Source organism: Papio anubis, chromosome X (assembly GCF_008728515.1).
Source record: "Papio anubis isolate 15944 chromosome X, Panubis1.0, whole genome shotgun sequence".
NCBI lineage: Eukaryota > Metazoa > Chordata > Mammalia > Primates > Cercopithecidae > Papio > Papio anubis.
In genome coordinates, this window is record NC_044996.1 from 56,974,678 (window position 1) to 56,998,639 (window position 23,962).

A 23,962-nucleotide genomic window follows, 5' to 3' on the forward strand; every position below is an offset into this window, starting at 1 on the left:
TATATGGGTGGTAAAACTTTTCACTCCATATTTCACATCTTTTAAATCCCTTTTACTATTTTTCATATTTATGTTTCTCCATGTTATGTGGCATACCAATTTCTTAAGATGTCTTCCAGTTTTCTATGCTGTTAATTGTATTTAATGATGTTACCCAAAAATGATATTTTTAAAATTATTAAATTGCCATATTCTGACATTGTGTTCACTTGACACTTTTAATATTTTTAGGTATCACCTTTATTTTTTTGAAACATTAACCACCATCATTATGTGTCTTATAGTTCCAATTCCCGATGTCTTGATGGGTTAATATTTTGTTGTCTGTTACTGTTGGTTCTCAGTTGTGATATTGCTTTCTGGTTTTCCTTTTTAAAAGGTTGTCGGCCGAGCATGGTGGCTCACGCTTGTAATCCTAGCACTTTGGGAGGCCGAGTTGGGTGAATCACCTGAGGTCAGGAGTTTGAGACTAGCCTGGCCAACATGGTGAAAACTCGTCTCTACTGAAAATACAAAAATTAGCTGGGTATGGTGGCACAGGCCTGTAATTCCAGCTACTCAGGAGGCTGAGGCAGGAGAATTGCTCGAACCTGGGAGGCAGAGGTTGCAGTGAGCCAAGATCCTGCTGCTGCACTCCGGCCTGGGCAATAAAGCGAGACTCTGTCTCAAAAAAAAAAAAAAAAAAAAAAAGATTGTCATAGTAATTGGATGATCATACCAGCAAAAATGAAAGTTTCATAGTTTATTGATATCTTACATACATCCATTAGCATATGAAAAGTGTTTGATTCATTGATAAATAACAAATGCCTGCCTGTATAAAAATATGTGACAGTCAGTTATATGATATGCTATTCTGGGACTTATCGATTGGGGAGAATGATAGGCAGAGCTATTCAAAGGCATTAGAAAAAATACACAATTGATTCTACATCTCTTAGAAATTGATACATCAGAAAATTGGAACATCTATTGGTTTTAAAACTTTGGAGTTGAAATAGAATACCCCTCCCCAAAATTTGAAGACTAAGATTGCCAGCTTTTCATTTTACCAAGCACGTATACTGTATGTAACACATATTGTCATATATTATCATCGTTTCATATAAGAAAGGGTATATTAACTTCAAAAAAGTAGAAAAGATTAAGAACAATCTTCTGAAATAGAGGCAGTGAATAAACTGACCATATAAAATTGCACTTTTTGTAATTTTACCACAGAACAGTAAAAAGTAGAGACCTTAGTCAGAACCATGATCCATGGATTGCCATTTGGGAACCATTATTCTAGAAACCAAACCTGGAAACTTCAAATTTAGGGATTCTATCTCAGCAGAAATCAGTTAACTTACTCTGTTCAAATGATATAGACTCTCTTTCTGATTCCAGCCATTTGTTTGCAGATGCACATTGCTGGTTGAAAGATTACTGGTGATAAAATGTGGCTAGATCAGAGAGAATCTATTCCTTCTACTTTAAAAAATTAAGAAAATCACTTGTAAAATTCAAATCTTAGTACATATAGATCAGCAATATCCTTTCCTATATGAAAGGTAGCCTTTTATTCAGTCAATGCCATAATTTTCTTTTCAGTTTTAGTTTTGGATACACAGAAACCTCACAGTATTGACTATAATATAAACTTACTGTCCTTATTGCATAATGCAAGCTCTGGGAAGAAGGACCCAGTCACTTCTAACGTTTCCTCACTATCCCTTGTAGAAACAGAATATCTGAAGTTGTGTCAATCTTGGCATTAAAGGAAAAACACATCTCTCCTTTCTTTCACTGTCTTTCCTTCTTTCCGCGCCAATAAATACTTGAAACGCTTCATCACAGCTTCATCTTGCTTTGCTGTCAAACACTTTTCTCTTGAGATGCTTGGACTACTCATCTTTCTTATTTGTAGGGTAGAAAATCCCGTACATTGTTAGTTTTTTGCTTCTTATTTTCCTATAATCTGATAAATAGCATGCTAGGTGTTAAACTAGTGATTTTCTTCTTATTCTCACTACCCAGAGCCTCTGGCCTTGCCACCCTTACCCCCATCTACTATCACTCCAGGCATCTGGAAGGAAATTTGTTATGTTCTAGACGTTGAAAGAGTTTGCCTCTGTAATATAATAAATAGTACCCTTCAGCTGGGCATGGTGGTTCATGCTTGTAATCCCTGCACTTTGGGAGGCCAAGGTGAGTAGATTGCTTGAGTCCAGGAGTTCAAGGCCAGCCTGGGAAACATGGTGAAACTGTCTCTACAAAAAAATACAAAAATTAGCTGAGTGTGGTGACACACACCTGTAGTCCCAGCTGCTAGGGTGGCTGAGGTGGGAGGATCACCTGAGCCTGGGGAGGTCAAGCCTGGCCTGCAATGAGCTGTGATTGCACTACTGCCCTCCAGCCTGGGTGACAGAGCAAGACTCTGTCTCACTTCTACCTCCTGGCAGGTAGAGATCTCATTGCTTTATTCTAATTGTACAAGTTACTTCACACACACTAAAATAAATGGAAATAAGCAAGAGCACATCCAGTGAGACTGTACTACAAGTTTGAAACCATGCTTTTGTTATTCAACTCTTTCTAGGTGTTATTCACACTTTTCCATGTGTAAAGTTAAAAAATTATGTCAACATAATAGGAAAGAAAAATATATTATACAGGTTTATATGTTGTTGACCAAAAGTTTTAAGTCATAGTCAAAAACCGAGTCATGTTGTTTAACCCTCCTACTGAAATATATATAAGCAAACTGACTTAGTTCTTTTATTAGGTAACTTAATCATAACATCCTTTCTTGCATTAATACAATTAGTATATGATGTTTGCCTAATGTGCCTAATGTAGCCTTTATCTTCTCTTGAACTATATTGCTTCCTTTTAAACATACGGAGGTAACTCAACTTATATTTTCATCAATTTGTTAACTACCAAGAATCTTTGAAAATAATTAAAATAAAATATTTTTATACAGATCAAATATATTAATTAAGACATTTAATAGTCTTTTAAAATTATTAATTACAACATTAACTTGAGGAATTTAACAATTCTCCAGATGTAGCTATTGAACCAAACAGCATATTTTATTTTTTAATTTTTAGAAATTTTTGTTGGTATGTAGTAGGTATATATATTTGTAGAGTACATGCTTTGTTTTGGAGTAATGCTCTGATACAGGCATGCAATGTGAACTAAACATATCATGGAGAATAGGATATCCATCTCCTACGCATTTATCCTTTGAATGACAAACAGTCCATTTACACTCTGTAAGATATTTTTAAATGTACAATTAAGTTATTATTGACTAAAGTCACCCTATTATGCTATCAAATACTAGGCCTTATTCATTCTTTCTTTGTTTTTATACTCATTGTCTACCCCCTCTTTCTCCCAACCCCCGCATCACCCTTCTCAGCCTCTGGTAATTATTCTTCTACTCTCTATGTCCATGGTTTCAATTGTTTTGACTTTTAGATCCTACAAATAAATGAGAACATGTTATGTTTGTCTTTCTGTGCCGGGCTTGTTTTCACTTAACACATGATCTCCAGTTCTATCCATGTCGTTGCAAATGATTGACTCTCTTTTTTTTTTATGGCGAAATAGTACTGCATCATGTGTATTTATCCATTCATCTGTTGATGGACACTTTGGTTGCTTCCAAATCAGTCATTGTAAACGGTGCTGCAATCACTCATAGGTGGGAACTGAACAATGAGATCACTTGGACTCGGGAAGGGGAACATCACACACCGGGGCCTATCACGGGGAGCGGGGAGGGTGGAGGGATTGCATTGGGAGTTATACCTGATGTAAATGACGAGTTGATGGGTGCTGACGAGTTGATGGGTGCAGCACACCAACATGGCACAAGTATACATATGTAACAAACCTGCACATTATGCACATGTACCCTAGAACTTAAAGTATAATTAAAAAAAAAAAAAAAAAGAGAAGTGCAGATATCTCCTCAATATACTGATTTCCTTTTTCCAAACTGTTCTGCATTGTGGTTGTACTAACTTACATGTTCACCAACAGTATACAAGATTCTTTTTCTCCACATTCTCCCTAGCATATTTTATTGCCTGTATTTTGGATATAAGCCATTTTAATTGGGGTGAGAAGATGTCTCACTGTAGTTTGATTGGCATTTATCTGATGGTCAATGATATTGAGCACCTTTTTATATGCCTATTTACCATTTGTGTGTCTTCTTTCCATTCATATTCAACTTTATTATTAGTTAGTAAGGACTTACTCTTGCCATTTTGCTATTTGTTTTTCTGGTTGTTTAGTGGCCTTCCTTGTTTCTGTCCTTACTGTTTTTCTTTAGTGAAGGTGATCTTCTCTGGTGATATGATTTAGTTCTTGCTTCTTATTTTTTGTGTGTTCATTACACAAATATTTTTTGATTTGAGGTTACCATGAGCCTTGCAAATAATGTCTTATAACGCATCACTGTAAACTGGTAACAACTTAGCACTGATTACATAAACAAACAAGCAAAAAAGAAAACCAATAAAAACTCTACACTTTAACTTCATCCCATGACTTTTGAGTTTTTGTTGTATTTCTTTATGTCTTTTTGAACAGTCTGTGTCTTGAAAAGTTGTTGTGGTTATTATTTTTGATCGGTTCATCATTTAATATTTTTACTTAAGAAAAGTTTACACAACACAGCTACCGTGTTATAATGTTCTGTTGTTTGTTTTTTTTTTTTTTCAGTATGCTTACTATTACCAGTCAGTTTTATACCTTCAGATGATTTCTTCTTGCTCATTAACATCCTTTTCTTTCTGATTGAAAAACTTTGTTTAGCATTTTTTACAGGACAGGTCTAGTGTTTATGAAATCCCTCAACATTTGCTTGGCTGGGAAGGTCTTTATTTATCCTTCATGTTTGAAGAGTATTTATTCCAGATATACTATTCTAGCCTAAAAGTTTCTTTTTCGTTTTAGTGCTTTAAATATGTCATGCCACTCTCTCCTGGCCTGTAAAGCTTCCACTGAAAAGTCCGGGTCAGTCATATTGGCACTCCATTGCATGTTTGTTTGTTTTTTTTTCCTTTTCTCTTGCTGCTTTTAGGATCCTTTATCTTTTGTTATTTAGGAGGATGATTTTTCAATGACTTGAGGCAGTCTTCTTTGGATTAAATCTGCTTGGTGTTCTATAACATTCTTGTACTTGGATATTTATATTTTTCTTTAGGTTTGGGAAGTTCTCTGTTATTATGTCTTTGAATAAACTTTCTACCCCCATTTCTTTCTCTACGTTACTTTAAGGTCGATAACTCTTAGATTCACCCCTTCGAAGCTATTTGCTAGATCGCGTAGGCATGTTCCATTTTTTTAAATTTTTTCCTTTTGCCTCCTCTGACTGTGTATTTTTAAGTAGCCTATCTTCAAGCTCACTAATTTTTTATTCTCCTTGATCAATTCTCATATTAAGAGACTCATGCATATTCAGCATGCCAATTGCATTTTTCAGCTCCAGAATTTCTGCTTGATTCTTTTTAATTATTTCAATTTCTTTGTTAAATTGACCTGATAGAATTCTCTATTCCTTCTCTGTGTTATGTTGAGTTTCTTTGCTTTTCCTCAAAACATCTGTTTTAAATTCTTCGTCTGAAAGGTCATAGATCTCTGTTTCTCCAAGATTGGTCCCTGGTTTCTTATTTATTTCATGTGGTAAGGTCATGTTTTCCTGGATGGTACTGATGCTTGTTGATGTTCCTCAGTGTCTGGGTGTTGAAGAGTTATATATTTATTGCAGTCTTTACAGTCTGAGCTTATTTGTGCCTGTCTTTGTTGGGAGGGCTTTCCAGGTATTTGAAGGGACTTAGACCCGAAGTCCTGTAATGCTGCAGTTTTTGCATACTAGTAGAGTTACCACCTTGGTGGTCTTGGATAAGATCCAGAAGAATTCCCTGGATTACCAGGCAAAAATTCTTGTTCTTTTCCCTTACTTTCTTGCAAACATACACAGTCTCTCTCTATGTGTTGAGCCACCTGAAAGTGAGGGTGTGGTGATGCAAGCACCCCTGTGGCCACCACCAAGGGGACCACGCCGGATCAGACCAGAAGCAAGCATAGCACTGGGCCTTGTTGAAAGCCCTTCCATTCAGGGTAGCAATTTCCTTCAGGCCCTGAATGTATACAGAGATACTGTCTGAAAGCCAGGAATTATAGAAAAAAAAAAAAAAAAAACGTAGCAATTTACCTGATATTCTTTTCTACTAATGCTAATCTGACACTCAAACCACTATACAAAGTCCTTCCTGCTCTTCCCTCCCCTTTCCACAGACAGAAGTGCCTCTCTCTGTGGCTACCCCTACCACTGATCCACAGGGGATTCTGTCGGGCCACTGCTGATGTTCACTTAAAGCCCAAGGGAACTTCTGTCAATTCATGAATGCTGCCAGGCCTGGGACTCATCCTTCAGGACAGTGGTCTCCCCACTGGTCTAGTACAGGTCCAGAAATGCTTTCCAAGAGCTTAGGCCTGGACTCGGTGACCCCAAGAGCATGCATGTTGTTTTATCTCACTGTGGCCAAGCTAGTATTTGATTGTTGGTTCTTGTGATGTGTTTCTGTGTGCAGATTTTTGTTAAAATTTGGTATTCCAGCAGTGCGGGAAGAAAGTAGTCTTCTATTCCACTGTCTTGCTCTACCCCAGTTAACTCTTAGGGGAGTCTTATATTAAATGAAATAATAATCATAAAGAAATGCATGATGAAAATCATTCCAAGAAAGTAGGGAGTTGAAATTGGTATTAAGATGTTGTCATGAATATATGTAACATGAAGGAAAAGGTGAAGCTGAACTTCAGCAGCATTGGAGCTATGCCACAGATCTGTGATTTTTGCATTTGATGAAGTATCAGTGTTCCCCATGTGAGAAACAATAACTAAAACAAGAGAAAACTTAGGTGACACAGGCTGCCAATGAGAAAAGACTAAGTAGGAGTCATGACAAATCCTACTTTGTTTTACCAGCTGGAGGAAATTTTCAGTCATCAAAATTTTTTATCCGTTGAGTAGTGTACCTCATGAGGCAGAAAGTTCTCTCACAAAAGTTATTTAAGCATTATCTGGATCACCATCTGTGAGTGATATTGCGGAACAACTTCGTACATTAGATGAGAAATAATACAACATGAGTTCTCTTCTATATCCCAAATTCGACGATTTTAAGACATGATGCTTCATCCTTCAGGCAGTTATTATCTAGTAAATAAAATAAAACAAAAATATAAAGAAGTATATGATAAATGACCTAAATAAATATAAATAAAATACTATTGTACTTGTCAAAAGCAAAGATCGCTTCTGGCTGGAAAGACCAAAGCATTTTTATTGGAGGAGGTGGGATTTTAGCCAGGCCTTGAGGGAGGATGAAGTATTCAGTAGCAGCAAAAGAGATTCATGATAAAGTCATGACAAAGTTATGATGGTGGGAATGGATACATTTAAGGAATAGTGATAGTTGAATTGAATGGTTGAAGCATAGGGCATGTACTGTGAGGTTCTTGAGAGATAATCTTGGAAAATAAAACCACAGTGATACAGATTTGAAATTTGGAAGGGTTTTTAGAAATCACCTAATTCCAAACCACTTACTTTATATAAATAAATGGAAGCTCCTGAATATTAATTGACTTGGCCAGTACTACCTTGCTGTTATATGGCTGATTATGCCCTTGAACCCAGGTTTATTTGATTTTAAAGTCAATAGTTTCACATTTTATTGTATTGTCCCTCCACTATACCTCACTTCCAGACTTAGAATAGCTGTGAATGCCATACCAAGGCATTCTGTCTTTTGCCTGACACATAAGAGGACTTATGGGAAGATACTGACCAAAGAGTAAGTAATATGATTAGAGCTGTGTTTTTAAAATATTCATCTTTTGATAGAATAAGAAAATAGGAACAACAAAGGAGAAACTTAAATTTTGGAGAGAAGCTGTGTTGGGCATGACTCACTATCAAAATGCATATTGTTAGAATTAAACAGTAGGTAACATGAAATATGAGATGAGAGATCAGGAGAGTTGTTAGATCTGGCAGTCATCCAAGTAAAAGTGGTAGAAAGTTCAAGACATGGGGTAAATGCACTTTAAAAATAAAAGCACGATATATAAAAAGTGGAAAGGCTAAAGGACAGACCCTTAGGGAGTAGTCACATTTCTGTGTGGGAGAAGAAAAGGAAACCTGTGGTGGAGAGGAGAAAATGCGGTTAAAAGAGAGGAAAGAGGAGATAAAACTTGTCACACATAGGCAAGTTTTAAGAAAGATGTACTTATAGTACAGTGTTCCACAGTGCGAAGAGATGGAGGAAGATGAATGTTAAGTAAAGGCTGTTGATGAGACATTCACAAAACACTTAGCAATGATTCTGGATTCACAGAATACTCTGAGCCAGGCGGATGGAAGAAACCTTCATTCCTTTCTGCTTCAATGGACTTGAGCCTGTTAAAGTATAGGTAATTGCTCAGTTATCATTAGGGGCCACAAGCTAACATAAGGTCCTAACTATATTCAAAAGCAGCTTAAGGAACTGCCATATCTGAAGCATAAGGGCAGTTGAAGCATGTCACAGAAGGGAAAGTGTATGTTTCATTTTATTACATTGACTGTACCAGTCCTTATGTAGAGGGCAATTGAGTGATATGCTACCGTGAGACACTCTAACTTTCCGGATTGGATTTCCCTGAAAGCTCTTCTATTTTTCCTCAATTGTTTGAGTTGTCAGGATATAGCATTCATAATCTTAAAAGACTCCCCTTGCTATTTTTCTTTTTTTCATTTTCTATCATTTCTTTTTATGTATTTTAGTAAAAAAGTGAATGCAATACTGACATTTGCAGTGTAACCTACAGTATGATTAAGAGGAGGCAATGCAATTATGACTCATCGTCTTATTTTATTTTATTTGGTCGGTAGTAAGTTATCTTGCCCCATCCCATCTCAAATTGTTATATTTTATATGCCCCTTAAGGAAACTTGATATTAAATATACATAATTATTATAATGGAAACAAAGTACCTTCCTTTTTTTTAATTATTATACTTTAAGTTCTAGGGTACATGTGCACAACGTGCAAGTTTGTTACATATGTATACTTGTGCTACGTTGGTGTGCTGCACCCATCAACTTGTCAGCACCCATCAACTCGTCATTTACATCAGGTATAACTCCCAATGCAATCCCTCCCCCCTACCCCCTCCCCATAATAGGCCCCAGTGTGTGACGTTCCCCTTCCCGAGTCCAAGTGATCTCATTGTTCAGTTCCCACCTATGAGTGAGAATATGCAGTGTTTGGTTTTCTGTTCTTGTGATAGTTTGCTGAGAATGATGGTTTCCAGTTGCATCCATGTCCCTACAAAGGACATGAACTCACCCTTTTTTATGGCTGCATAGTATTCCATGGTGTATATGTGCCACATTATCTTAATCCAGTCTGTCATTGATGGACACTTGGGTTGGCCCCAAGTTTTTGCTATTGTGAATAGTGCTGCAATAAACATACGTGTGCATGTGTCTTTATAGCAGCATGATTTATAATCCTTTAGGTATATACTCAGTAATGGGATGGCTGGGTCAAATGGTATTTCTGGTTCTAGATCTTTGAGGAATTGCCACACTGTCTTCCACAATAGTTGAACTAGTTTACAGTCCCACCAACAGTGTAAAAGTGTTCCTGTTTCTCCACATCCTCTCCAGAACCTGTTGTTTCCTGACTTTTTAATGATCGCCATTCTAACTGGTGTGAGATGCTATCTCATTGTGGTTTTGATTTGCATTTCTCTGATGGCTAGTGATGATGAGCATTTTTTCATGTGTCTGTTGGCTGCATAAATGTCTTCTTTCGAGAAGTGTCTGTTCATATCCTTCACCCACTTTTTGATGGTTTTTTTTTTTTCTTGTAAATTTGTTTGAGTTCTTTGTAGGTTCTGGATATTAGCCCTTTGTCAGATGAGTAGATTGCAAAAATTTTCTCCCATTCTGTAAGTTGCCTGTTCACTCTGATGGTAGTTTCTTTTGCTGTGCAGAAGCTCTTTAGTTCAATTAGATCCCATTTGTCAATTATGGCTTTTGTTGCTGTTGCTTTTGGTGTTTTAGACATGAAGTCCTTGCCCATGCCTATGTCCTGAATGGTATTACCTAGGTTTTCTTCTGGGGTTTTTATGGTATTAGGTCAACATTTAAGTCTCTAATCCATCTTGAATTAATTTTCGTATAAGGAGTGAGGAAAGGATCCAGTTTCAGCTTTCTACTTATGGCTAGCCAATTTTCCCAGCACCATTTATTAAATAGGGAATGCTTTCCCCATTTCTTGTTTTCCTGAGGTTTGTCAAAGATCAGATGGCTGTAGATGTGTGGTATTATTTCTGAGGACTCTATTCTGTTCCATTGGTCTATATCTCTGTTTTGGTACCAATACCATGCTGTTTTGGTTACTGTAGTCTTGTAGTATAGTTTGAAGTCAGGTAGCGTGATACCTCCAGCTTTGTTCTTTTGACTTAGGATTGTCTTGGCAATGTGGGCTCTTTTTTGGTTCCATATGAACTTTAAAGCAGTTTTTTCCAATTCTGTGAAGAAACTCGTTGGTAGCTTGATGGGGATGGCATTGAATCTATAAATTATCTTGGGCAGTATGGCCATTTTCACGATATTGATTCTTCCTATCTGTGAGCATGGTATGTTCTTCCATTTGTTTGTGTCCTCTTATTTCACTGAGCAGTGGTTTGTAGTTCTCCTTGAAGAGGTCCTTTACATCCCTTGTAAGTTGGATTCCTAGGTATTTTATTCTCTTTGAAGCAATTGTGAATGGAAGCTCATTCATGATTTGGCTCTCTGTTTGTCTGTTACTGGTGTATAAGAATGCTTGTGATTTTTGCACATTAATTTTGTATCCTGAGACTTTGCTGAAGTTTTTTATCAGCTTAAGGAGATTTTGGGCTGAGACAATGTGGTTTTCTAAATATACGTACTGATGGTGATGTACTGATGGGGTTTTGGTGTGGGTGTCCTTCCTGTTTGTTAGTTTTCCTTCTAACAGTCAGGACCCTCAATTGTAGGTCTGTTGGAGATTGCTTGAGGTCCACTCCAGACCCTGTTTGCCTGGGTATCAGCAGCAGAGGCTGCAGAAGATAGAATATTGCTGAACAGTGAGTGTACCTGTCTGATTCTTGCTTTGGAAGCTTCGTCTTAGGGGTGTACCTAGCCGTGTGAGGTGTGGGGTGTTGGTCTGCCCCTAGTGGGGGATGTGTCCGAGTTAGGCTACTCAGGGGTCAGGGACCCATTTGAGCAGGCAGTCTGTCCGTTCTCAGATCTCAACTTCCATGTTGGGAGATCCACTGCTCTCTTCAAAGCTGTCAGACAGGGTCGTTTTCATCTGCAGAGGTTTCTGCTGCTTTTTTTGTTTGTTTGTTTAGCTGTGCCCTGTCCCCAGAGGTGGAGTCTACAGAGACAGGCAGGCCTCCTTGAGCTGCAGTGGGGTCCACCCAGTTCGAGCTTCCCAGTGGCTTTGTTTACCTACTTAAGCCTCAGCAATGGTGGGTACCCCTCCCCCAGCCTTGCTGCTGCCTTGCAGTTAGATCGCAGACTGCTGTGCTAGCAATGAGGGAGGCTCCGTGGGTGTGGGACCCTCCCGGCCAGGTGTGGGATATAATCTCCTGCTGTGCCGTTTGCTAAGACCCTTGGTAAAGCACAGTATTGGGGTGGGAGTTACCCGATTTTCCAGGTGTTGTGTGTCTCAGTTCCCCTGGCTAGGAAAAGGGATTCCCTTCCCCCTTGTGCTTCCCAGGTGAGGCGATGCCACGCCCTGCTTCAGGTCTCACTGGTCATGCTGCAGCAGCTGACCAGCACTGATTGTCCGGCACTCCCTAGTGAGATGAACTTGGTACCTCAGTTGAAAATGCAGAAATCACCTGTCTTCTGTGTCGCTGGCGCTGGGAGCTGGAGACTGGAGCTATTCCTATTTGGCCATCTTGCTCTGCCCTCCGTACCTTCCTTTTACACTATAGTGAGCCCACCCCTGGAGTGTTCTTTTAACTATCTTATCTGGTTGAATTAAAATGCAACTTCTATATATCATACACCTTGAACATTTTTTCAAATGGGATATGGATGTGTATATGTGTGTATAAATTTCCATCAAATCACCTTTTCAATCGTATTTGTAAAATAGCTACCTAGAATAAAAGTATAGCTAATTGAAAGATAACAGAACAAAGTAGGTTAGCTTAGAATTAGCAAATATTTTAGAATTGCAATAGAATCAATTTTCTGTTTTTTTAAAAACACTTCATTTTATTAACTACACTACTTCAAAAAGATTGTAGACTCATTAAATCATATGCATGTATAAGTATATGATATAGTCTGAATGTTAAGAAATCAAAGGCTAAGCCCATCAGTTCAGTTTGCTAATAAATGACACTCATAAAGTCTCTGCTCCTGCATTAGCTTATGCCTGCAGTTTTAATCATGGGCGGTTTTGCCCTACAAGGGACATTTGGCAAAGTAGGAGACAATTTTGGTTGTCACACCTGCGGAGAGGGCAGATGGGTGTTACTAATGGCATCCAGTGGGTAGAAATCAGAGATGTTTCTAAATATCCTACAATGAACAGGATACACCCCACTGCAAAGAGTTATTCAGTCCCAGATGTCAATAATACCATGGTTGAGAAATCTTGGCTAAAGCTCTGCTCTTGAGACCGCAGTCATCATTCCTTCATTGTCGCCAATCTTTTCACAAATGTATGGTATTAATTACCAGGGGGCTTACAGATGTCAGTGCAAATGTCTCCTTGTAAATCTTTTATACTAGACGAAGGAGTGGGGTTGTAGAGAGGCCATGTTAGAAAACCTGGCACTTATATTGAGCTCCTATTATACACCAGAAACTCTATTAGGTGCTTTGCATATATTACTTCACTTAATCCTCAAAAAGAAACCCTATGAGACAGCCCATGTTAACAGATTTTCAAAATGAGTTTCAGAGAAATAAGAATAACTTTCCAAGGTTCTATTGTTCATTAGCAGGATGGCAATTTGCACACCACAGTGCATGTTCTTTCCACTAAACTCGAAACACCATGCAAAGGTACTTCATATGGATAGTGCAGCAGTGGCCCGATATTCCTATATGAAAGCCCTCTCATTATTATTTAGTAAAAATACTAAAACACCAAAGAAAATTGCTTGCAAAAACTAATTCAAGAACTTATGAAATTCTGTACCATCTTTAACAAAAATAAAGGGAGGCTGACAATCTTTCCTTTATGCTAGACAATTCATTGTTCCGTGAAAGTGAAGGTCTTTTCAAAACACAATTTGCTTTCTCTTACCAGATTGGAACAAATTGCATAATCTCTATAGTTCTTTTCCAGCCTTAGGAGTATATGGTCACCCAAAGTTTCTCCAGTTTCTGTTGAATCCTAAATGGATATTTCATAAGTAGTCAAATATTCAAGAGTAAGCACTAAAAGACAGACAGAGAGACACAGAGATAGAAGAAGAAAACACACGTGTTTAAGAGCATGCTCTTCAGATACTTTAGTAAGTACCAATGTATTGCTATATTGGACACATTATGGTGAAAATCAGTTTACAATGTTGTTGAAATAATTTTTAGAACCAATCTACATAATATGGACAGTTTAATTAGAATTCCTGGAATCTATTATCTTGGAGAACGGTAACCAGAACAACAAAAAACATAATGGTAATAGCTTTTGCTGTAATATGTGTGGATACCCAGCATTTAAAGAGTATGTGCATTATGACAGAAATTGTCCCCATATTTAATACAAACATTTTAGTCTGCAAATGTAGAATAAACACTTGTTCTTATGACAAATCTTTTATTAATTGATTTCCCAACTTTTGTGTGAGAAAATGGGCTTGTTCTCACATCTGCCTTGAGCAGCCTTGATCTTCCCTGCTTACCTCAAGGACTCCAATCATATCTCTAAAATTAGTGATTAGTGACTGTTTTTGGAAAACAGAGATATTCTACCAAATGCATAATTTAATGACCACATCCGGCCTTATTTTTTTTTCTTTTTTGTTTTTTGAAACAGGGTTTCACTCTTGTCACCCAGACTGGAGTGCAATGGCACGCTCTCAGCTCACTGCAACCTCTGCCTCCCGGGTTTGAGCGATTCTCCTGCCTCAACCTCCCAAGTAGAAGGGATTACAGGCGCCTGCCACCATGTCCAGCTAATTTTTTGTATTTTTAGTGGAGACAGGGTTTCACGGTGTTGACCAGGCTGGTCTCGAACTCTTGACCTCAAGTGATCCACCCACCTCGGCCTCCCAAAGTGCTGAGATTACAGGCATGAGCCACTAGGCCCGCCTGACTTAATTTTTTTTTTTTTTTTTTTTCTTTTTTGAGACGGAGTCTCACTCTGTCACCCAGGCAGGGTGGCTGACTTAATTTTTAAAACACATTTTATACCTCCTGTAGCATAATTAGAAAATGTTTAAATTGGAAGCTTCTCAGATTGAAAAGCGGCGTGACTGAGGTGAGGAATATGTGAGCAGCAGAATATTATTTTCTCAGTCTATGCTTCTGGCTAACAAAACAGAGATGTGAGGTGGTGATTTTTCTCCATTTCTTTGTAAGGGAATCTTTGCAAAAAGACTTTGGTGGGGGTATTTCTGGCAACATATTCTTACACTAGGTATTTTAAGTCCACCAGAGATTCATAAATGAGAAGTTTTAATCCCCAGACTGCTTTTAACCAAAATGCCCTAGGAAACAAAGCACACTCTGATGCACAAGGCCAACGAAAGGAATTCTCATGTAATGCTGCCATTCTGGTTCTTGAAATGACTTTTTCATCTGGCTCTAAATTCATGCTGTGATAGAGGAAAAATAAAAACAGCATTGAAATTGGAATGGAAGAGATTGCATGGAGACTGCTGTTTATATTTTAGAGTTAATCAAATTTAGAGTCAGAGAGAGGAGAAGCAACTCTTTATCACTGAAATACCCTAAAGTCAAACAAAAAATCAAATATTTGAGTTCAATTTTAAACACAGGAACAAAAACTATATAGATTCAAGAAATGTGGTATTTCACTGTCCTGTGAAGCACTGTGCTGATCATTTCTTTGCAGCCATAAGGCTGGCCATTTATAAGGTGCAAATGCAGAGCCCATTAGGATCTTGTTTAAATCCTTTATGGTCTCTCTTTCGATTTGCATCTAGTTTTACAGTTTTAAATCCACCATATATATTGGTGACTAGAATTTGAAATGCTATAGAACTACTTTAAATTTTATTGGAATGAGACTTCATTAAAAGTAGGCATTAGATTTTTGGTATTCTTCTTATTGACCTTTAAAATCTAGGTAAGTTTTAGTGAGGAAAATGTGAAAAAAATAGCTCATCCCAAATGTTTACAAGATGAAAAAAAGATGATCACGAAATTCACTGATGCAAAATGCAGAAATGTCTTTGCATTTTGTATTAATGTCATCTCCTCCTACTTTTCAGTGTGTCTCTATTGCTCTCAAGAGACCCATGTTTAAGTAAGGTTATGCTGTGTCTGCAGAGTAATCTACAGCAGGCTGACAGCCTATTGAGGAAATCCTGCACAGTGAATATTTATGACACCTCTGATTATTTAACATGTATTCACTTTTAACTTTTATTATGATCTGTGAAATGCAAGCTATGTACATGCATATGGATGGTATGGACATATACACATCCTTATACGGTATATCATGTCACTTCACTTAGAGATAGAAACAGAAAGTTATGTTTTTATTAGGAACAATGTAGTAAATTATTCTTCAAACTTCACTAGCAGTGTTTCCGTGGAATGGAAATTATCATCCAAATGACTAAAACTCCCACAGAGATGATGTAAGTTATGTGTTATACATTTGACAGGTTAATTATAAAAATGAGGATAATAACAGTAACTCTTGATTTGTCCATTTAAAATACAGGTATTAAACAAATAGAGAACATGTAATTAAAATTTGATAAAACAGTCAATTAATAACCACTAATAGTAATCAAAACAGATAGGAAGTTAAGTGTTACCCCTACGAAATTTGAGCTGGAGATTGATTTTTGAATACTATTTTTGATACTCAGTGTTCAAGAACCTGACCTAGTGAAAACAGGCACAAACAGAATTCAAAAGGTCAAAGTGCATAATATACATGCAGAATGCTTGGCTAATGAAGAAAACTGAGTGTGCAAAAGAGTTGAACATAAGGATTCAAATGATCCTTTAAAAAGGAGCCTAGCAAATAATCATATGTGATCATGAGGAAAACTTGAGTTGCTCATGATAGCGTAAAAATATTAGAATACAGGCATTTGAAAGTGCTTTATTTTTTCCAGATGAGACTATTCTCAAAAAATCTGAATTCCCTCAGATCAAATTCACATCAAAGGAAATAAAGGTGTTTAAAGAGCAGGTTTGCAGTCCCTCTGGCAACATAATCCTGTGACAAAGAGTGCAGCAATTCCAGCACCATCCAGACAGCTGCACAGAGTCCCAATCTGCCTAATGGTCTGTCAGCTCCCAGTGCTGCAAAGCTCTCCCGCACTTTGGCACACAGCTTTAGCAATGCCCATCCAGGCTGGCTGCATGACCACCAGACAGAGATTGCACAGTTTGGGCTAAGGAAAATGAAATCTAAAACTGCAAGGAAGAATATGTGCCTTATTTAAAAAGAATTATTTTAAACCAATTCTCTTTTTGATTAATTTTAGAATTTATCACATGATTACCTTTGAAGCAGAGAGTATTTCAGCCTTCTTGTAAAGAGGCTGAATATTAAAATATTCCATGCTTCTCTCTTTATGGCTGTAAGTGTACTGAGGCATAATTCTCCATGGTTTGACACAGATGTGTATTTTGTAATGATAATGGTCAATCTTTGCTGAGATAGAAGATGTTGTCTGAAATACTGATGAATCACCTTAATTGATTCTCTGGCAGATTGTCGAATAGGTTGAGGAGTATAGGTGGGAGATAAAATAAACCAAATAGTGTGAATCTAGATACTGAAAATGAAGTCTGCATTAAAATATTGTCATGTGTTTGGTTACCATTACAGCATCAAGAAAACCTTAAGGCCAAAGGTTCTTTGCAAAAACAGGTAAAATTGACAAAAATGTTTTATCAGTATATTTTTGCATTAGTGGTTGTTTCATCCACAGTACCTAGGAGATGGATATCAGTGTGATAATTTCAATAATAATTTATGTCTTTCCTAAGTTCAGACAAGTGGTAGAATATGCGAGACTTTAATCAATGCTACTAAGCCCCAAAATAGCATGAGTGAGTTAATTCTAACAATTTAGAACCCTGATCTACTTTTATCTAAATTATCTGAAAATAAGCCTCCTCTTTCTCCAAACTCTTGGCAGAAAAACCTGCAATAAGGATCCTTAATAAGTGTATTTTGTTATAATATGCTGATAATAAAATGTTTATGTATCTCTCGTGCCTATTTTAAAGGATCAACCCTTGCCACTGACTCTTAGAGGGTGTGAAGGTCTCTGTACTTTTAGATAAGGAGAATTTCAAGTAATAATGATATATCCTGCAGTAAAGTAGAGGGCTCTTACAATTATAGCTATAATTAGTCATTCTTTTCCCCTTTTATTCTGGTTGTAAGCTGAGCTTCTGGTTTAGATACTGAACATGATCCGAGGTGTTTTACATGCATACCTCATTATAGATACTTGGAGGATAAGTACTTGGAGTGTCAGAACCATGTTTTATTTTTCTTTGAGTATTCACACAACTTTATAGTGTATATTAATAGATGCTTAATAAATATTTGTATGTAAAATGATCAACATATATCAAATATTTAATGCATGCCCACTAAGAACTAGGTACTACGCTAGAAACTGGGAATAGATTGGTATACAGATGAATACACTTTTAATGAGTTTTATACTATAAGGTTGGGGGGAGTGAGACAATAAACTAGTAATACTTAGTGATAAATGAAATCTAAAAACTGAAGTAGAGAGTAGAATAATGTGAACAAGTATAGCTATGCCAGGAGGTGAGAAGAAATTTTAGAAAGGTCACTCTGAGTAGGTGCTGTTTGAGCTAAGACCATTTTTGACTGATTTATGGCATTCTTCTACCCTGCATTTTGGCTTTGTCCTTACAACTAAATTTTTAAATAAAACATATTTGCCTCTTTTTTCCTTTAACTGTAACACTGTGTGGCGTATAGTTTTATTTTTAGGTTGAACGAGAAATAAATATCTTTCTCATGATTTGGGAAAATGACAAAAACACAAAAAAGAAAAATGATCATGTTGTTGAGGTGAGCAAACTTATATAAACCACACTTTTTAAAAATGCTTGGTTCAAGGCTTGGATGAAGGTTCGTGGCAGGTCTTATTTTATTTGAGCAAGTTTGCTGCCTTTAATCACATCCCTACAATACTCGGTGCATAACAATAAATTATATTTAATGATTTTTTCCTGAAGGTACCATAGACAGTTCTATATAGCTCTTTCCAGAGCTCTGAAAAACCTTTTTAAAAATATACAATGGGCAACAAGGTTGGATTTGTTTCAGGGAGATGCTAAATTTTAAATTTAAATGTTATCTGTCAATAAAATTGAAAATTCTATTAAGTTCTGAAATGATACTATCACTTTCCTGATTGAAATCCATCAATGGATCCTTGCTATCATTAGAATTAAATCTTAAATCTTTACCATGGTTTACAAGATTCTATAAGTTGTAAACTTATAGAACCTTCCTGCCTCTCTGGCCTCATGTTATTCCCCTCTTGCACTCATTCACTTTGCAAGAGCCACCCCTGCCTGCTTTCTGCTACTTGAAAAGGATAAACTCTTTCCTGCCTCAGTGTATTTAGACATTGTACTTTCAAGTTTTAATGCAGATGCTACCTAACATCCTTCTGTAAAGTTGGGCACCCATAGTCACTCTTTCCAACTGGCATATTTTAATTTCTTATTAATTTTTACCAGTATATGACATTATACCATATATCTACTTGTATATTGGTATACTGTTTGGCTTCTTCTAGATATAAGTACAACGAGGTAGAAACCTTGTCTTTCTTATTCACACTGTGTCCTTTGCACCCAGAAATGCATCTTGCATACAGTGGGCACTCAACATACGTTTCTTGAATGAATACATGAATAAATACATTCGCTTGTTGCTTTGGATCAGTATGTTGCTACACTACCAAATTTCATCTGTTTTAGTCTTCAAAATGTTAAGCCCTCGCAGTTGCTTTTTCACTTTCAATTTCGTGGAAATTTGCCATGAGTATTCAACCCCAGGGAGGCCACAGGTCTGTAAACTTCCTTTGTAATACCAGAATTATATTGTGAAACATCTTTTAAGGAACACTGTTCATTGCTCTGCAATCAAGTTATCTTCATGAAAATAGGTATACCAAATCAGGCCATCTTCTGACTGATTTTTCCTATGAAAATGGCATTTTCAACACTGCGTTTGTTTACTGTTTGATTGCCTTGGTGGTATTGATTCAGCAGTCTTTATGCGGCAAGCGTATTCTTGAAGCTATGGACTCAGATTAATAAGAAATGCTCTTTACTTTTGAGGAGCTCACAGTTTAGTGTTACCAAGATTAGTGCAAAGCGACATTTCAGTACTATAAAATACTACTATAAGATAGGTTATCTGGCATTTTCCTAACTAGGATCCTGAATTCTTTTCAGTACTAGTGTGAAACTGGTGCTGTAGTATCTCTGGAGAAAGACTGCCTGATATTTAACGTTTACCTCTACCCTTTGCTAGCTCCGACTTTGGGCAAGTTGCTGAACTTCCATGTGTTGTGTTTTCCATTTGTAAAACTGGGGATAACAATATTACCTACCTCACAGGATTTATGTGAGGTAATTAAATAAAATAACCCATGCAAAGCACTCAGAACTGTGCCTGTGGTATAATATGTTCTCAATAAGTGATCACTCTTATTACTGTTATCATTATAACTATTTTAGAAATTCTGTCATGCAGGCAGTCTAATTCACTTGAATGGGAAAAAAAATTTCAAGAGTTAGGTTAAAAGAGTTCAATCTTATTTTAGCTTGTAACACATGGCCCGAAGAGACACTGTTAAAATTAACTCTATCAAAACAAACAATTTGGAAACAAAAAATAAAAACACAAATTCCCAAAAACTAGTAAACAAATATCACTTAAATGCCCCTTCCTTCTTGATGAGGCATAATATTAAATATTTAAGATGCCAAGGAAAACAGAACTAGCAAAAACATGATGCTTATGATTAATGCACACTGTATCATGCCGTTAGATGTAGACATAGCCTTTATTTTGCCTGTGGTTGTCAACCATGAAGTTTGTAAGAGCCCTGTGAGGCAGATATCTGAATTGCCTAACAATATTGGTATTTTCTTTGGTTTGTTTGCTTTAAGACAAGCCATTATATTTAAAATAGAAAACAAGGATATAAAAGTTTGACATAGAATTTCATAAAATGGGTTTTAGGAATTTGTAAATATAGTTATTTATGAAATACTTTCCTGTTACTGAGCTTAGGGTAAGGAGTTGGGGACAGTAATCTGGAACACAGAACAAGAAGAAATTGAGAGGAAAGAACCTTATTTATACCTATACTTTACTAGGGGAATGTGAGGGCATTTGGTATATTTTGATACGAGATCATTTGCACCATCCAATTGTAGTCATAAATCGTTAAATGACCTTTACCTGACCAAATACCACATTTCATCAGGTATTGTGATAAAAATATTTCACTTTGTATCAATTTCAAGTAATAGCATTCATAGATTTTGTTAAATAAATAAAATGCTTGGTTTCTGAATATCATAGGAAGTTGCTGTAGAAAACCACGACATATAAAATAGAGCATCTAATCATTTGCTATAGGAACTAGCACATAGAAATAAATCAATAATTGTTAACTAATATGAAAATATTCATATTACGATGGCATTCTTTCTTTAAAACAGATATACCTACATAGAATTCCTTTATTCAGCAAGCATTAGTTAAACATATGCTTTGTGTAAGTTACTGGTTAAGAGGAGAGGAAGAGATTAAAAAAAACATTAAAAATGGTACAATGGACAAAACTCTCATAGTCTAGTTTGTGATAGATAAGATACTAAGAAACATTTATTGACTAACTTCATGCTCATCTCATTTAATTCTTTGAATTGTATCAGATAAGTATAACTATCTCCATTTTACACATGATGAAATTGAGGCTCAGAGGGATGAAAGAGCTTATCTAAAGTTATAGAGACACTAAGTGGTGGAATCTGAATTTCATCTGCCTATCTAAATCTTAACCCTATGCCCTTTCTATTATATTCAGATGCCTTAATGGGAGATAATATGAAAACAGAAAATTAGTATAAAGCAGAACAATATATTAAAATATCAGAAAAAGATATTAAAAACTGTTATATTATGAGGATTCAGGTGAGAGTGAGGTGGAAAAGGATAGTAGGTGTATTTTACTAATTTCACCGACATTTATTGTACACCATGCCTTAAGTACTATGATTGGAATGATATTGGGATATTTAGTTTTGAATTATTTAAAAACCTCTTGATGAGGTGAGGTGATAGCTTTTTTTTTTTTTTTTGATGTTGTTTCATTAATGCCAAGCATGGTGGCTCATGCCTGTAATTTTAGTGCTTTGGGAGGTCGAGGCGGGATGATCCCTTGAAGCCAGGAGTTCAAGACCCTTTCTCTACAAAAATAAAAATAAATAGCTGGGCATGGTGGGGCGCACCCACAGTCTACTCGGGAAGCTGAGGTGGGAGGATCGCTTGAGTCAGGAGTTTGATGTTATAGTGAGCTATGTTTGCACCATTGCACTTCAGCATGGGCAACAAAGAAAGATCCTGTCTTTATATTTTTAAAAGCTTCATTGAAAGCAAAGGAATGTAGCTGGAAGGAGAGTGGATAACTGAACATTACAAAAATATCAATAAAGCATTTTTTTCTCACCTTGGAGACTATTTGCTGTAATCAGAGAAACGAAATACTAGGTGTATGAGAGATTCAGCACAGAATACCTTGACATCATCCACTGAACGTTTTTATTTGTTCTAGAAACAAGAAGCCATGAAAAGAGAAATGGCCACCTTGTCTAAGGAACATAAGAAAGAACACTTTTCTGCACTTTTCCTAAGCAAAGAGGATAATCAGGAGTGGTGTAGAGACTTTTGGAAAGTAGTGATAGAGACTTCTGTATGACAAAATAATGCACAATGGCTTATTATTTTTCAAAAGTACAAATTTATGAAACTCACCAGAATCAAGAATATTGATTGACCGTTTAACATTCTTAAATGGTTGGCTGATCTCTGTGTACCACATACTTGGAACTGTAACCCTGTCCTTTCTGACACATCACTCAATCAATATAATTTATGGAACAAGAGCAGAAATAGGCAACCTCTGGAGTTAGAAAAGTGGCTATTTCAGAGGGAAATCCTTAAGTACAGGTGACTTAAAATTTGATCTCAAATTTGATTTGGGTTGAAACTGGCAAATTTCATTAAGTAAAATAAAAAATGGTCAAGTCTTTTAACTGCAGAGCATTCTGAGTACCATACTAAATTCCTTCCTGTTAACTTCCTAGCTATGTATTTCTTGGATGCATTTTTATTTTTTTCTAATGAAAAATAAAACCCTCTCTTATGCTTTTGCATTTTAATTCCCTGTCAGTTCACAAATATATATATATAAAGAAGAGATTTGGTACTATCATCTCCCTGCCCCTGCAATATTTTGGTTATTGAAGATAATTCTATGTTGTTTCTAATCACGTTTTCTAGGAATAAGCATTGTGTCAGGGAATATGAATTTCCAGAATTTCATTAGGGAGACAATAAGTTACTTCATTTGTTTTTTAAAAAATATTTTGATGTACAGGATAGTGATATTTGATACCAACACCAATTTTACTATGATGATCTCTCTACTAACAGAACATGTTTCATTGATAAAATTCTATGGACTATCATTTTTAGTGGAAATTATTAGGGAGACACTATTCTGTGGTATCTGAATTTAAATAATTCAGGCTATAATGATTATTTTAATTACATATTTCCAATTTGCTAGTAATCACCATTTTATTTTAAAGATATTACATTGAAGAAAATATCAAGTATTTTGAATTCACATATAGTACTAACATAAAACAATACTTTTTATTATTACCCATTTCACAAAAATTACGGATATTTCTATATAGCTGCAATTACACTAAATACATAATTACATATTCTCTCTTCATTTTTAATATATCATGAATAGTGTTTGGCGTTTCTATAAGTTTTGAATGCATGTTTAGTAGCTTAAAGTGCTGATATGCCATAATTGATTGAGTTGTTTTACTAAATTTAGTTATATAGGTTGCATCACAATTTGTACTGATTTAAATAATACTCCAGAGGATTTTGATGACTCTTTTTCTGCTTTTAGCAATTCTTTCTGTTTTGAGAAGAAACAATAATAACTTCACAGCTCTTTCATCTGAAGTAAACCATGTTTTTCAGTTTTTATTCTGCGTCAAAAAAAAAAAAAAATGAAGTAGACCATGTTTAACTGCATTAAAAACAACAAAACATCTAATTGGCAGAACTGCAGACAATACCACCCAGGAGTTTTAATTTTATAAAATGTGTCTCACTTTGTCTTTTTAGCAGCACTCTTCCTTTTACCCTTCCTTGGGCATATGTGAATTTATAGACTATACCATCTTATACAGATGCTTTCTATTTTATTTTTACTTTCAGAGTTCAAATTATGTATAAACATAGAAAATGGTATGGGTTCTGTGGCTGTGCTTCTGATACACCTATTGGTGTGTGTCAGTTCACCCTCCACAAAAGTTAATTAGCAGAGCTAATCCCTCACAAACATACTTCCTTTGTG